The following is a 17288-nucleotide window of genomic DNA, read 5'->3' on the forward strand; positions in this document are numbered from 1 at the left end:
CCAGCCCTACTCTGGGGTCCATGCCTTAGCCAGTGAATGGCTCTGCTTCTCTGGACCTCCTTGGGCCTTTGAGCAGAGCTAGAAAAGTCTTTGCAAACTGAGTGGGGTACTTCTAGCCAGATGAGGGACGCTAACATAGTGTTCAACAGGAGCTGCCTGACTTCTCTGTCATCTTGGCTAGCTGCAGTTCTCCTCTTGCTTCTTTGGCTGAACCCCTCCTTCTCTGCTTCTCCCTCATCATCCAAGGCTGAGGAAGAGAATGCATCTCTTGCCTGTCATCTCTCTGAGCAGTTGGAATCGACAGGTCCTCAGGCAGAGGGACTGGCCCCTCCTGACAGCAAACTAGTTCTAGATAAATGAGTATTGGTTTTGCTCTGTTAGTTTTTCATTTGTAGCTATCCTTTGATTTTTTCCCCCTTGCAAAATTGGTTAAGCAATGATAGTATGTGTCTGGTTCTGTGGTTGCATTGATTGGTCAGCTCCTGGAGTCTGGGTATTTGCTGGGTTTTCTGTTGTATTTAGGTTTCCACTCCACCCCCACCTCAACTACCTCCTCTATTTTTGTGGAAAAGGTAGGGAGGAAGGGAACTAACACATATGGAGCAGCTATTAATGCCAGGCACTATGTGGGTGACTTATGCCAATTGCTTCATTCTATCTTCCAAAAACGAAACAAGCCAATGTGGTGGGCATTATTTGTCCTATTTTGCAGATGAAGAAAATGGTGAGAGATTCAGAAACCTGTTCAAGGTTGCATGGCCAGAAAACAGCAGAGCCAGGTGTGGGTCCCCTGCTTCCCCACCAGACTCATGTTTTATGACTGGCCAGTTTACCAGGTGGCCCTCAGTAAGTGGTTCTCTCTAGACTCCAGGCTGCCACTCTGTAAAGTGGAGTGGCACTCAGACCAGCAATGTAATGGGGGTTATTCCCCCAGATGAGGAAACCCTGAGATCATTAGAGAAAGGTCAAAAGCAAAAGGCATGGTGACAGTGAAGGGGGAAAGGGGACATGGTGAGTAGAGGAGCTGGCAGAGGTGGAGAGGGCCCAGTGGGGAGGGACAAAGGAGCACGTTGGCATGCAGATGTGCTTGCTGAGTGGGCATGTTCCCAGCATCAGTCAGTCATGGTCTTCACAGCAGCAAATGGGTGGTCCAATTTGTTTTCTCTCCAGCCCCGCCCCTTTCCTCTTGGTGGAGTCATCCAGTTGCTGGACATTACAGGAGCCCATCTTTAGGTCGACTTCAAGAACTCACAGCTAGAACAGTCTCTGTGGACTGGAGGAGCCCTTTGTGATTACATGGGGCTTAGAACTCAGCATGCCTAGAACCCTTTGTTAGGAATGGTTCTCTGTGGATTGGCCAAGCCTTTAGCTACATCTGATTGCTAGCAGGAGTAGAAGAGGGAGACGGGGAGGGGGGCCTCTGCGGGAAGCAGCAACAAGGTGAAATGGGAAGGTCACCGAAATTTAAGCCCCTGCCATTCACACACCTCTTAGCTGTGTGACCTTGGATGAGTCACCACTTTTCTGAGCCTTAAAAATCACAAAAAGCTGCTATTTGAGTGCTTACCATCTTCCTGGCACTAATCTAAGCACTTTCCCCATATTACTCATTTAATCCTCAAGACAGCCCTAGGAAGAGTATTATCCTTATTTGACATCCATCAAATTGAGGGTTGTTGTGATTATCAAAGAGGTAAGAACAAGAAAGCAGTTTGTAAAGTGTGTGTGTGTGCATGTGTGTGAGATATTATTGCAGAAATCAGCACCACCATAGCCCATCAGGGAGGAGCAGCTTTCTGGCCCCTGGCATCCCCTCAAAAAGATTCTGACAACCTCAGGGGTCACCAAGGAGGCTTCCTGGCCCTGGCCCTGGCCTTGGCCTGACCACCTTCACTCCACCCACCATCCATTCACTCAACCCACAAATATTTGAGGGCAGATCAGGGACCAGGCATTGTTCTGGGTTCTGGGACCAAAGAACAGACAGCATTTCTGCATCTGTGGAGCTTACATTTGAGGTACAGAAACAGACTGCAGTTTAATAAATGCACGGTCTGTAGCAAAATCTCATGTGGAGAAGAGAAGTGCTCGGAGAAAAATAAAGCAGAGTTGGGGGTTCGACAGGGATGGTGAGGGAGGCCCTCTTGAGAAGATGACACCTACCCAGAGAGCTGAATGAAGGGACGCAGGACCGGCAGGACAAGGCTCGGAGGTGGGTCCCAGCCCAGCTGGGCGGAGCAACGACAGGACACATGGCTGAGAAGAACGAGTGAGTGGAAAACCAAGTCAGAGCGTCAGCAGGGCCGCACTGCCCACGCCTTTTGGGCTACATGAGGATGTAGGGTTTATTTTAAGCATAAGTATTTGCCTTGGAAGATTCTGGGTGACATTATCTTTTTTTTTTTTAAGACAGAGTCTTGCTCTGTTGCCCAAGCTGGAGTGCAGTGGTACAATTTCCGCTCACTGCAACCTCCACCTCCCAGGTTCAAGTGATTCTCCTGCCTCAGCCTCCCAAGTAGCTGGGATTACAGGCACTGGCCACCATGCCTGGCTAATTTTTGTATCTTTAGTGGAGACAGGGTTTTGTCATGTTGGCCAGGCTGGTCTTGAACACCTGACCTTATGATCTACCTGCCTCAGCCTCCCAAAGTGCTGGGATAACAGGCATGAGCCACTGCACCCAGCCTTATTATCTGATGATAAGGATGCAAAGGTGACCATATGCCCGACAGGTGATCTTTCTAGGACACTCATTTCAGCATCTCCACTCCTCACCCCTGGCCCTTTTCTAAAACCCCTTAGAGGTTCCTCATTGTGCTCATGCCTGGTATGGCCCTGCCCCCATGTCCTGTCAGTCACTCCTTCCCAAGCACCAGCCACAACTCCAGGCTCACTGACCCCCGACCCACTCTCTCCTCTAAGCCAGCTCGTTCTGCCTGGATACCCCTCCCCATCTAAGCCAGACACCCCCTCACCCACACCCCTATCCTCGCAGCCTTTTTCTTTGGGAACTCTTTCCAGGCCACCTGGCCCATAGCAGTGGAGGGCCCTGCACTTTGCTCTCAGAGCCCCACGCTGACAGCCATCAGACTGCATATCATGTGGAATAGCAATTATCTGCTCTCCCGTGAGTCTCCACCAGACCCTGCAAGCTCCTATGGCCTGGGCTGGAAATTACCCATCAGTGTGTCCCACCCCCCAGTGCTGAGCCTGACGGGCCATAGGAGGCTCTTAGCAAACACTGACTGCATTAATTATTATTAATTAATAATAGAGGATGGATCCGACCACAGCTGCCCACTCTCTCCTACTCCTACTCCATGAGGCCTCCTGGCTTTCAGGGTAGGAGTGGAGACCTAAGGAGATAACCCCCTTTGCCTGCCCCAGGGAGAGGCGCAGCAGGCAGGGCCAGGCCAACCCTGAGGGGCAGGAGCCAACTGCGAGGCTGACATGGAGAGGCAGCCAGCCAGCAGGGCTCGTAAACGGCCCAGTTACATTTATAGCCGTGTTCTTATTAAGCACCAGGAGAGGAGAGATGAATCATACCCCCCTCCTTCCACCCACAGCCTGGGGAGGTGGAGGCCACCAGCCAGCCTGGCCTTAAATCTCAGGAAACTTAAAAGTCACAAATGCTCAGGGCCAGCCCTGCATCACCAGGGACAGCAGAGAGGAATGCAGGCTGCTCCGGCATTCATGCCCCATGGGGTCCAGGCCGAGGGCAAGGTGTGGAGGAAGGCGGGGGCTCCCTGAGAGGTCCTGGGAACAGGATCCTCAATTCAGACCTGCACTCAACATTGTGTGACTTTGAGACAGTCAAATGACCCCTCTGGACCTTTGGGCAGCATGCTTTCCCTTAACGAACAGAATCCAGGTGTTTCTGGGGGCACGCCCCTCAATCCTCCCATGTTACAGAAAGGCAAAGCAGAACCTGGAGGCAACCCTGCCCACCAGAACCCCAATAACTGTGCCCTGAAAGGTCAGTGGTGCAGCAGGCTGGCAGACTTTACACGGCCTTGAAAGGGAGGTCAGGGATTGCATTTATGGCCACGTCCTCAGGGTGTTCTCACCCAACCCTGACCCAGGAGCCATGGTGCCTGTCACCCTCCTATAGCAGGGTGTGCTGGATGCTTGAAAAATGTCTGCCCCCACCACCATGCTCACTTCCCTGAACAGCAGAAAGGTGAGGATTGCTGTACCCATTTTGCAGAGGGAGTAACTACAATTCAAACTGTTGCCAAGACTAAAACGTGGATGGGGCCACCTTCACACCTGAGGCCTCTTTAACTTTCTCTCTCTTTTTTTTGTATGTGTAATTGATTTCAGTGAGATTTATTAGGGTTTTTAAACCCTTTTCATTGTGAAATATAACACAAATACCAAAAATTGAATAACCCATAAATGTACAGCTTAATAAGTTATACAAAGTGAACACCCAGGAAACCACCTCCCAGGTCCCAGGAAACAGGACTTTGCCAGTGTGCCAGAGCCACCATGTACCCTGTCCCAAGGCCAGTTCCTCCCTCCCTGCTCAGGGAACAACATCCCAGCCTTCATGGGAAGCTCCTACGGTAAGCCCAGGCTCCTGGAATTCAGGAGAATTGAGAGCACTGATTAGGAAGGCAAGAGTCACGGCTTCCAGGTCCACCTCCTCTCGGGGCCTCAGTTTCCTCTTCTGTAAAGTGAAGAATCGGACCTCTCCAGCCCAGTCTAGAATCCTAAACCAGCAAGAAGACAATTTGACTGGGATGATGGGTGTGATCAGAGGGTGCCTGGATACCCCTTCATAGAATAACCAGCAAGAAGACAATTCGGCTGGGGTGATGGGTGGGGATCAGAAGGTGCCTGGATACCCCTTCATAGAATAACCAGCAAGAAGACAATTCGGCTGGGGTGATGGGTGGGGATCAGAGGGTGCCTGGATACCCCTTCATAGAATGTGCTTCCTTCCTCCTCATCCCTGGGAGGAGGTGGTGTTCTCTCACCACACGCAGAGGCTGCGACTAGGAGAAGCCTCTTTCTGCCTGCCATGGAGATGGAGTTTTGGGGTTTTCTGCTTGGAGATCTGTGGGGAGCCTGGGAGCTACTCAGTTCTTTGGGCTCATCCCCCACCCCCACCAGGGAGCCTGGTGTCTAGTTTTGAGTAATTCCCCAGAAGCCAAGCAGAGTTCATCCTTCCTGCTTCCCATCAAGAACTCTGATGTGACTTTGGGACCCCTGCCCGCCTGCACCTCTCCTGGGAGGGCTGAGCCAGCTGCATAGGGCTCTGCAGCCTGGGTGCTGGGAAATATATGCCTGTGGGAGGAAGAGGAGAAAGAAGAAGGGGGAAGGGAGGGGAGGGCAGGTTGGGCCAGCATTCCCTGAGCCCCTACTGTGTGCCAAGCACCGCAGAGGCACTTGGCGTGCATGATCTGGTTTCGTCAGCCTCCTCATGTGGAAGAAATACTAACATCTTCGTCTTCCAAAGGAGGACACTGAGGCTGAGTTTAAGCATCTTGCCCAAAGTGGCACCTCTAGGAAAAGGCAGAGGCAGGCTTAGAAACAAGCCCCTCTGACTCCAGAGCTCTTCATTTTCACTCCACACCCAGCCCTGGCACAGAATCAAGAGAGGAAGTCAAGCGAGTCCCGAGGCCTCACTCCCTCCTTCCGCGGCTGAGAGCACCATGGTGCTGATGAATGAAGGGGCTGGATAAATTAGCACAGGAAGTCAGTGATGATGAAGGCGAAATGAATTGGAAGGAAGAATGAGAGTTGGGGTGGGGTGAGGCAGGCGAGAGTTCAGAGAACAGAGCAGTTTCCAGCTAGGAGGACTAGGGAAATAGTGGAACCAAACCCCAAGACAGAGAAAAGCAGGTTAGGCCAGGCATGGAGGCTCACACCACCCAGCACTTTGAGAGGCCAAGGTGGGAGGATTGCTTGAGCCCAGAAGTGCAATATGGTGAGACCTTGTCTCTACAAAAAATACAAAAATTAGCCAGGTGTGGTGACGCACACCTGTGGTCCCAGTTACTTGGGAGGCTGAGATGAGAGGATCGCTTGAGCCTGGGAGATCAAGGTTGCAGTGGGCCATGTTTGTGTCACTGCATTCCAGCCTGGATGACAGAAGAACACCCTGTATCATAAAAAGAAAAGAAAAGAGCAGGTTTTGGGTGGCGGGTGTGGGGCAGGGGGTGCCAGGACTTGATTTGAAGACTTTCAACATCTTATTCACTTCTTTATCCCTTGCTAAGAGCCTGCCTCAGAGGCCCTATTCACGTTGGACGGGCAGATGGGTAGGTGGAAGGTTCGTTGGAAGAGGGAGGGGTCAAGAAGTCAACATATTTATGACCAAGGGACTCTAGGTTTTTCCTTGCATTCCAGGTGGAGAGAGAAACATACATTTGGAGGAAGTACCCTACAAGCAAGTCACATCACCCAGAGATGCTTAACTGGGGTCTTGTGGATCTCCATTCCTGGATCTCCTCCCCCAGTCCTCCTCCTTCTCCCCCTGCCTGCCCTCCCACCCTCAACCCTTATTTCCCCCTCTCTCTCCCTTCCTCATTGCCCTCCAGAACCCAGAGGGGAACATGATTCTCAGAGACCAGGAACCATGGAAGTGAGCTCCAAACTCCTTTGCTCATACCAGCAACTTCGGCCTGGTGAACCTGGGGCTCAGAGAGTGCTGGCATCCTGGTTGAAGACCCCCAGCAAGACCTGCTGCCAAAGTGAGACCAGACTACCTGACCACTTAGCATTTAGGGCTCGAGGCTGTGCTGGAGGAAAGGAGACAGCAGGGGCCTGCATTTTCTGTCTCTGAAAAACACTGAAACAAGCCAGCCTCCCAGCCACACTGAGCTCCTGCTGCCCAGCCTCAGTGAAGGCCATGGCTTCTCAGCAGCAAACCATGATTGCTCATGTTGCCTTTCCTGCTGAATGATTTTAGTTGAATAATTTTGCATGATCTCAGCACAGCATGAAGAAAGAGTACAGCCGAGGACACGGGGCTTATAGTGAGGGAAAAGGGGTAGAACTGGAATCTAAAGAGCTCCCTTCAATCTGACCTTGGCCAGTGACTGGAATTTCCAACCAACTGTTGCTGGTTACCACTAATGACAGCAGTCTCTCCCTCTGTGCATGGTTCTTAGTGGGTCCCCAAAAGGAAAAGGGCTCGGGGTGGCTCGCAGCCTCACGTGGTCATGGGTAGGTCCCACGTTGATCGTCGTACCAGGCAGGCATTGCACTAGAATTATCTCACTGAATCTCCACCACCTCCCCACACCTACCACCCCCCCCCACCCAACACACACATACCCAGGAAACAGGCATTGTCATCCCCATGTGCAATGAGGAAACAGGCGTAGCACAGACTTGCCTGAGGCCCCCACCCAGTAAGGGCTCATAGAGCCAAGGTCAAGCTCAGATTGACAGACCTCAAACAGGATTGCCTTACACCCTGTAAGGCAATTGCCTTACACACTTACACTTGGGTGTAAGTGAAGGCCTTACACCCAAACTGGGAGTGGAGAACTTTTTCCAAACTGGAAGGAAGCTCTAGGAGAGGAGCAGAGTCCAAGGAAGAAATTCAAGGTGTTTTCCTGGAAAAGGAAGAGTCAGAAAAGCAGGGCAGTTAGCAGATTTGGGAAAAAAGCTGAATCACAATTTAGAGCTGCCAGGACTCTCAGAGGGCTTGAAATCATCCCCTTCACTTTGCAGATGAATTTCACCATAACCCCAGAGAAGTCAAGCAGCTTGGCCAAGGTCACACAGCAGCAGATCTCTGACCACAGCCAAATGCTCCCAAACCCCATGACCTTACATGGGATTGGGCCTCCCCCACCCACAAGGCCAGCCCAGCTCTAGCTCCCACAAGGTTAGGTCAGGTTGGGCCAGAGGATGGGTGGGAGGTGCCCAGTCCAGGTCCAGGTGGGGAGGATGGTTTCTCCTGCTGTCTCACCCCCACTCATTACTATTCCTGGCATCCTCCCCCTCACACCCCTTCCCGTGGAAACCCAGTGATGCCGAGAGCTGGAATTTGGACGTTTTCCCAGCATTTGGGCTGTTAATTAAAACTAATAAATCTGCCACTTGGAGTTGAGTTGAAGAGGAGAAAGGGAGAGGTAGGGGAGGGAGACGAGGACTGGGGTGTAGGATCCCCACACACACCCCTACAAGGGTCTCTTCCTTTCAATCCTGCCTCCTGAATTATTTTCTCTGTTGGCCACTTATTCATTCCACACTTGATTCTCCCAGCTGCCAGACCCTAACCTCTGCCTGAGTAAGCTCTGGTTTCTTCTAAAGAGACACAAAAGACATGCTTCCAAGTCAGGGGTGGGCCTGTCATTCCCTGCCACTCCATGGGACTGGGCAAAAAGCACGAGACCCAGGTGGGGCAGACCTGGGTTCAAATCCCAGAGTTGCCCTTTCTAGCCACGTGACCTCTAGGGAGCCACTTCACCTCTCCGTGTCTCCTTCCTCATCTTGAAAATGCAGACTGTAATTCCTACTTTGAAAGGTTCTTGCAAAGATGACATGAGAAAGTATGCAAAATAGCCTGTTGCTAACCGTTCAGTGATCTCGCTCTGTGATCTGTTCTGATCTCCACTTCTTTTTTCTCATCTCCCCTGACTCCCAGAGGTTCCCATAAACGATTGCATGTTGTGAAATGATATGAATAGCAGTAATGTCACCTTATATCTGTAAAGCAAATTTCAAACTCTCCCATAGTTTAGAACTCTCTCTCTAAGCTATGGGGTGCCATGTCTACATCCATATAGCCCACGCACAAAGCCATGCACTATCCAGGCAATGATAGTGGTTTATTCATCTTTATTTTTTCAGTGCCCACCACAGTGTTAGATGCATAGGGATGGATGAAAGAAGTGCTTTCATACCTGGAGGGGACATCTGTTCCACTTGTCTGCCCAATGCTCTGTCTCCTTCATCTAGTAACAAACAGCTCCCTTCTGCTTAGGGAACTGCTTCTCCTCTCTCGTACAGTGTGTTCTTTTTCTCTCCTGCTACACAGGTGGCCATCTGACCATGTTGGTCTAATCAGAGCCTTCTCTAGGATTTTTCTTCCTGAGACTGGTGAGGAGGCTTCTTTCCTGTTCAGACATGAGGATAGCGGGTAGGTGGAGCTGCCTGTGAGCATGCCTCCAGCCTTTCTCATGGCAAAGATGAAGTCATGCACAAAGAGACAGAGATGAGAGACAAAAAGCAGGTGCCTAGCTCCGCTGGCTTCAGCCCTCCTATGATCAAGTGATATGAGCCTATGAATTTCCTGTTTCTTCATTAAACATAATCGAGCTGGGACTCTGCCATTCACAGCCTTTGACTCACACAATATCTATCATCTCATTTCATCTTCTCAATGACATCTCAAGCTGGGCCAGCAGAGATTATTATTCCCATTTTACAGATGAGAAAGTCAAGTCTCAAGAAAGTGAATTTATTTGCCAAGGCTGCAGAGCTGCTAATGGTGGGATTAGAACAGATAACAAGTGCTAATGTTTATTGAGAGTGGCAGGTGCCATGTTTAGGGGATACGCATTCTCCCACACCATCCTCTCAATAAGATGATGAAAGCACCAATATCAATATCTGCCTTTATACAGATGGGACAACTGAGGTTGGAGCAGTTAAGTAAATTACCCAAGGTCACAGCGAGTCATGGAGTCAGCCTAGGTCTATCTGCCCAGAGTTGAGGCCACTAGCTACCCACCTGCACTGCCTCCGCAGCTGCCTTTCTGGGAGAGGAGTATCTCTGGGCAGTGGAAGACTAAGAGCACAGAAATAATCAAATACCTGCTGCATGCACAGCTTTGTCCATGGGCTCAAGGATGCAGAAAATGACCAGGCCAGGGAGCCTACACCAAGGGAACTCCCAGTCTAGAAGAGGGAACAAGGCATGTCCATAAATAGCCACGCTGTGAGGCTCAAGTACTTTGGGAACCGAGAAGACAGAGAGATGGCTCCAACTGGGGGATAGGCAGGAGCAAGTGGCACTTAAACATGACCTTTCATATGGGCAGGATTTGGACCTGTGGACACGGTGTGGCCATGGCAGGGTGAACATCACAAGCAGAGGAAAATGCATAAGCAAACACCTCAGGTGTTTTGGTAGGAAATCCAATGACTTTGTTAGCAGGAGAAAATGATCACATTTTTCTGAAGGGTAGTGTGCATAAATGGGAAAAGACAAACAAACGACCAGAGAAATCAATTAAAGACAACAAGTTGAGGGCCTTGGATGCCAAGATTAAAAGTTTGGGCTTTATTTGGCAAGCAATGGGGAGCCATTAAAGGTTTTTGAGCAGGACAATGTCATAGTCAGACTGGAACAATAGTCTGGCAGCCACACGTAAGACAGATTAGGGAAGGGCAAGGGCAGTTAGGAGGAGGCTATCAGGAAAGGCAGTAAAGGCAGAAGTAGGCCAGAACAGGGCATGGGGAAGGGAACAGCAAGATGAATCCAATGACACCACAGAGGCAGACTCATCAGAGAACAGTGTGGTGTGGTGGAAAGAGCTTATACTTGGGAATCAGGATTGACTCGAACCTGGACTGCCTGCCTCTAAGAGCTGATGTGCAGGGCACAGGGGACCACGAACAGGACAGCACATTGTGAACCGCAAGTGCACTCACTGATTCATTGATGCCACCCCAGGAGCTAGAAGTCAGCTGACACCTGGTAAGTGGTCAGTGAATGCTGAGGGCATGATGGGAGGATGGATGGACAAGTGACTGAGTGAGGAGACGAGTCAGAGGAGGCTCTGTGAATGAATGAACAAATGAATAAATGAGTAAAAGCAGAAGGGAAGGGAGGGAGGGAAGAGAGAGAGGCACAGCAGCTTCCAGAGTGCTCCTGGAGAAGGACTTGGCTTCAGAAGCCTTTCTTCCATCTCCTCCAAACCCAGTCCCAAAGCTGACACAGCCTGGGCTGAGCCACAGTTTCCACAGCTGCAGGGCCTTAGCGCGAGGAGGGATGGAGGAGAAGGGATGGAAGGCTTAAACACGATGAGCTGCTTGCATGGCTCTGGCGTCCCTCCTCCTTCTAAGAAACAGAATTACTTACTTAGAAGGAAATCTTACTTAAAACCTAGTCAGCACTGCTGTGATTTAAGCCCCACTACACCAGGTTCCCCTCCAGCCCTGTTGGTTTTGGGCAAGGATGGAGGCCACTCCCAGGGCTGTGACCTCAACCAAGCCAGGGACCCCTTGGAGCCAGCGCTTCTTCAGTGTGGTCCAGGCCCAGGGGGACAGTGAGTAGGTGAAGCTGCCTCTGAGCATGCCTCCATGGTGTCAGAGCCTGTGTGGGGCCTGGGAGCTCAGGTTGGCTGCCCCCAGGAAGCCCTCCTATTGGGACCACTCCTTCCATTTCAGACAAATCACTCACCTGCCAGTCAGTAATCAGCCCATAAATATTATTGGTACTGACATTGTATACACATTCTCTCACTTGGTCTTCACAAAAGCACCAGGAGGTCTCTTCCCATTTCACAGATAAAGAAACCTAGACTCATGAACTAACGTTCCCAACTTCACACAGTGGGTGAAGAATCTCATCCAACATGAGGCACAAACTGCTGATTGGTCACCTCCCAATGCCCTTCCCACATTTGTTCAACGTGGGACTTGGAGGGGAGAACAAATGCAAATTAACCTAATAATAAATCCCCTTCCATGAATGGAAAATGCCGTCCAGGCAGCAGGGCAAGCAGAGAGGTCGCCAAAACAATCATCACGATGACAGTCAACATCATTGAGGCTTTCTCTTTGCCAGGCCCTCCTGTGCACTTGAAGCAAATCAACTCATCTAACTCCTTGGTAACAACACTCAGTATGTCCCCTTTTACAGGTAGGTCTCCAGGAAGGTAAGTGACTGGCCCAGGGTCACATGGCCAGGATAGGGCAGAGCCTGGACTCAGATCCAGGCAGTTCCACTTCCACTCCAGAGCTAGTGGCCTAAATATCCCCAATCCCAAAATTACTCTGAGAGGACATCTTATCACTGACCCTAAATTTTCTGGTTTGTTGAATGGCGATAATGACAGTACTTGCCACACGGTGTCTTTAGGGAAAGCTCATCGGGAATATGGCTGTGGGGTACCCCCATAAACTGCCATGTACAGTATAGTGGATCTTACTGCTGTCCCTGGGGCTTGGGTGGCACTTTGGGAGGCATTTTTTTTTAATTCAAAAGACAGGAGAGGAGTTGATGCAGGTGGATGGGAAGCCAAGTTGGGTGTATGAGACAAGAGAAGCAGAGACTCGGGAGGCAGCTGGACAGGAGGTGCCATCAGAACTCGGTAGCCTGTGCTGATAAAGTGGTGAGTGGAGGCAAACAGAAGTTTCTTCAGAGCAGACTAAGCCTGGATTTCAGGAAACCTGCTGTGTTACCTTGCACAAGTCACTACCCTTCTCTGGTCCCGGTTTTCTCCTTTGGAAATAAAGTGAGGCAAATAGGTAGGGACAGTGAAGAGTGGTGTGAAGATGCTCTCTAAGGTCATGTCCCATGTCACTGCACTATTTCACTTTACCTGAGAGCTAGCCCTTAGCACAGTGGAATACAGGAAACAGATTTGGGGTGGGGGTATGGTACAACAGCCAGCCCTCCACAAGTTTTGCTTCTGGAGACCCAGAATCCAAGAAAAGGAAAATGCTGTTTCCACCCCATTCAGCTTGTACCCACCCCACCAACTCCCAAAGGTACCAAGAGGATGAGCATAGGAGAGACACCAGTTAAAGTCATGGATGTACTCACCCTCAGTTTCCTCACCTGAAAATGAAAAGCAGGGTGACTATGGGGAGGGGGTGGTTTGGTTCTCTTCCAGCTCCACCAGCCTAGGGTTCTAGCATTCAAATGAAGCTGTTTTCCACTAGGTTATCTCTTTCTTTAGGGATAGAAGTTGGGAGAGGGTGGGAGCAGGCTAACTCAATTCTTCCTGGGGTAGAGCATCCTCTAGAGGGAGACAAGACTGGAGATGGGTGTGCTGTGGCTGCAGAGTACAGGATAAAGGAAGGGCTTTAATGTCTTCATGCAAACTGTGCATCAACTTGAGGTAGAAATGCCACCTTCTCCAGGAAGCCCTCGTGATTGTTCCCAGTACTGACTGTCTGAATGCATGTTCTCCCCTTCCTCCCATCTCAGCCCTCTCCTGTCCGGGTTCTGCCCTCACAAGTGTGTGTGCATGTGCGCACACACATACACACAGGCACCTCCACCGTGCAAGCCCATGTCCTCCACTGACTGACCACACGTTCCCACCAGGCCGGCCTCTGACCCTGGTCCAAGGCCTGCAGGAGAATCTGCAGAGTCAGAGCTCTGTCCTCTTTTCCAATTTCCTTCTGCTTTGATTTTGCAGGTTCTTTGATTGCCCATGGACTTTCAGGCTCAGGCAAAGGGCAGCTCTTTGCAAGGAAAAAAATAATTGAACAGAACCCTGGGAAATAAATGCGGACTCTGCTTCCTTCTCCAGCCCAACATTCTGACCAGGCTCGAGGGAAGATCCTGCGACCACGGGGTCCCTCAGAGGCCGCTTCTGCTGTGCAAGGCTGCCAGTGTGTTAAAACAATGAAGATTTTGCCAAAATCAGCTTACAAAAAATTGTGCTATATATTACGTCTTGAATATTAACAATTTAATGCTTTAACAAAAAAATTACAATGTAATATAATTGCTCTGTTAACAAGATAATTGCAGGTTTATTTTTAATTAATTCATAATATGCTACAGATGGTGAGGTCTGTTAATAGGACCAAGTTTAACATTATAGGATGAACCGTTTCTTTTACCCAGCTGGGCAGCACTGAGACATGAGAAATTACCTCATTTGAAGATAATGTCAAGAGTTGAACCTGAGACTGCGGCACCCAGGCTGAAAGCTTCTCCTGTCCCTTCCGGCTCCCCACCTCCCTTCCCCCGTGACAAATCTCTGCTCCTGAACATGCCCACTCTCCCGGAGATACCTGAAACCACAGAGCCGGAAGGAAATTTCCAGATGAACAGTTCAGACTCCTCCACTGTCCAGATGGGGGGATTAAGGCCCCATTCAGCAGCGAGAGCATTGAGCCTGGTGTCATGAGAGCTTATTTCCAAACACACCTCTTACACTTATTACGTACGTGGCCCTAAGAAAGTCAGGTCACCCCTCTGAGCCTCAGTTTGCTCAGTTATGAAATTGGCACGATAAAGCTTGCCTCTGGAGCTGGAGTGAAGTATTAAACAATACATACTGGTGACATGCATTTATGTCACCCTCATCTGACTGCTGTCCCATCAGGTGAGGGTGATGTGGATGGGGCTGGCAGCAGGAAAGGCTCAAACCCAGGCCAGGACTCTGTGTCCCCTCCTCTCACCTGCTCCTCCTCCACTGAGCAGGAAGCAGGGTTGGAGCACAGAGCAGCCCCTAATTCCAAATCCAGGGAAGAAGCTGTGTCTTGTGGCACACATCACGCCCCCTGGATGACCTACGCCTTCACCCTCCACCATGAAATAAGGAGAGAGCTTGAGGTCAGAGAGGAACTGACCATCTGAGAAGTGGAAGGCTGGAGCCCCTGACCCCCATCACCATCATATGCAACTCAAGCCATCTGCATCTGGCCTGTCTATGCAGGAGGGAAAGAGAGTCCGTCGAACTGAGCCCAGCCCTGGGGATTAGTGACATAGGAGGTAGGTTGAGGCCTGGGCAGAAGGTAACCCCAGCAGGCCTGACTCTGGACCCCTGGCACCCAGAGACCTGCTCCCAAACAATCCCTCCCATTTCTCTTCCATCTTAAAACCGAAGAGACTGAGCCCCAGGATTCCAACAGTTGAAGAGGATCCCAGGCTTTTCAGCCCTTAATTGAGAGGTGAGGGAGGGAGGTGCGGAGCGAGACCATGGCTGGGTTAGGAACACAGGAGAACGTAGGTAGAGCAGCAACAGTCCAAGCCAGACCCCCTTCCTCACCACCTTCCCACTGAAACAACTTCTATCAAGGTCACCAAGAACCAACACTTAGTAAAAGTCAGCTGTCTCTGCTCTCTCCTTCCCTTGTTTAGTCTCTTGGGAATGTCCGGCATGGTCGCCACTCCCACCCTCTTGAAACGATTGCTCCTCTTGCTTCCTTGGTAACATGTTCGTCTAGTTTTCTTCCTCCTTCAGGGCCACTTCTCCATCTCCTTTCTAAGACTTCTCCTTTGCCTGAATTTTGGGGTGTCCCAGCTCCCTTATCCTCTGAATGAACCCTGTCTCTCCAGGGGACCTCGCTTATTCATACTGCTTTCTATATCATCTGTGTGCTGATCACCTCTACATTTATATCTCCAGCTCTGGCCATGCCTTTGGCCTGCAGACTCATTTATCCAACTACCCTTTCAATATCAGAGGCATCTGAAACTCATTAAGTCCAAAAAGAGCCTTTGATTTCACCTACAAAGCCACTCCTCCCACTCCCTACAAGCCTTCCGCATCTCAGGAAGTAGCACCTCCATCCACCAGTGGCCCACATATCCAGAGTGACCCTTGCTTCCTCTTTACACACTGTACAGTGAGCTCTATTGGCTCCACCTCCTAAACATATCCCGAGTCTGAGCATTTATCACCAACCCCATGCTGTGGTCCCACACTACCCTCTCACCTGCACCATCACATCTGTTCCCTGCTGGCCTTCCACTGCCAGCTGCTTATACAGCTGCTTTATATAGCAGCCAGAGCACCATGCCCCTGCTTACACTCTCCAATGGCTTCTCATCACAACCAGAATAAAACCAAATATTGTAATGTGCTGTCACAGCTCAGTTTCCCTGGAAAGACTGGAAAATGGTATGTAGGAAGTTAATTGGGATGTGTTCTCAGGATTACACCTGTGGGAAAGGAAGAAAGCAGAACTGGTAGGGGAAATGTTGAGCTACAATGCAGAAGCAACAGAGGCCTCAGCCAATCCCATAGAAGCTCTAGAGCAGGGATGACCTTTCAGAGTTGTCCCAGAATAGGAGGTCAAGCCTTACACTCCTGCATCAACCTATCATAGATATGGGCTGCCTTCACCCAGGAATAGCATGTGACCTCAATTGGACCAGGCAGCCCTCTTCAGCTGACAGCAATTCCTAGAGAGAACTCAGATGAGTGCTTTCAGCTGCTCGAGGAGGAGGGCAACCCACCACAGCATCTACTAGACAAGACATACAAGACTTGGCATGATCTGACTCTCTCACCAATGCATCTCCCACCACCACCTGTTTTGTTTTGTTTTGTTTTGTTTTTTGTTTTTTTAAGACGGAGTCTTGCTCTTGTTGCCCCGGCTGGAGTGCAATGGCATGATTCAGCTCACTGCAACCTCTGCCTCCCAGGTTCAGGCGATTCTTCTGACTCAGCCTGCTGAGTATCTGGGATTACAGGCTCCCGCCACCACGCCCAGCTAATTTTTGTATTTTTAGTAGGGACGGGTTTTCACCACATTAGCCACGCTGGTCTCGGACTCCTGACCTCAGGTGATCCACCTGCCTCGGCCTCCCAAAGTGCCGGGATTACAGCCGTGAGCCACCAAGCCCAGCCCTCCCCCACATTTACTATGCTCCAGCCACAGTGACCTTCATTTGGCCTCCAAAACAAGCTCAAGAACTCTGCTCTTATTGATTCTTCTGTGTCTCATCCTTCTTATGTGTAAAATGGAGAAAAATCATACATCTGCTTCATAGGGTAGTTAAGAGGATTAAATGAGTCAATACATGTAAAGAGCAGTGCTTGGCCTGGAAGGTGTTATATAATCAGAAGCAATAATAATGATAGTGATGATGATAGTGATGGTGATGATGATAACGATGGTGATGACAGTGATGATGATAATAATGGTTAAGATGATAATGGTGATGGTAATGATGGTGATGATGATGATGATGGTGAGGATGATGTTGATAATAATGATGGTAATGATGATGGTGATGGTGATGATGATGATGGTGTTGTTGATGGTGATGGTGATGGAGAATGAAACTCCCTTCTCTTAAATCACTGCATGGCTACCACTTCTCAACATTCAAGCATTTTCTCAAATGCCACCTCCTCAGAGAATCCCTCCCTGACCCAAGCCAGGCAGCACACTCCCAATCACTGTTCACCTTCCAACCCTGGTTTATCTTCTTCATGACACTTAACAGTATCTGATACTGTCTTATTTGTTTGTTTACATCAGTGGTTCTTAACCAACGGTGGCTTTTGCTTCCCAGGGAACACTTGGCAATATCTGGAGACACTTTTGGTTGTCACAACTGGGCAGGGGGAGTGCTACTACATCTAGCGAGTAGAGGCCAGGATATTGCTAAGCTTCCAAAG

At 50.0% G+C, this 17288-nt stretch overlaps 1 long non-coding RNA gene across 1 annotated transcript; it reads left to right on the top strand.

The window, feature by feature from the left end:
- Positions 1–1349: 1349 nt before the first annotated feature.
- Positions 1350–15052, top strand: LOC129051335 (uncharacterized). Its single transcript, XR_008515504.2, has 5 exons — positions 1350–1693; positions 2125–2269; positions 6358–10666; positions 11759–11833; positions 13341–15052. It is a non-coding gene; the product is annotated as an uncharacterized LOC129051335 (long non-coding RNA).
- Positions 15053–17288: the final 2236 nt, after the last annotated feature.

This window comes from Pongo abelii, chromosome 19 (genome assembly GCF_028885655.2).
Source record: "Pongo abelii isolate AG06213 chromosome 19, NHGRI_mPonAbe1-v2.0_pri, whole genome shotgun sequence".
NCBI lineage: Eukaryota > Metazoa > Chordata > Mammalia > Primates > Hominidae > Pongo > Pongo abelii.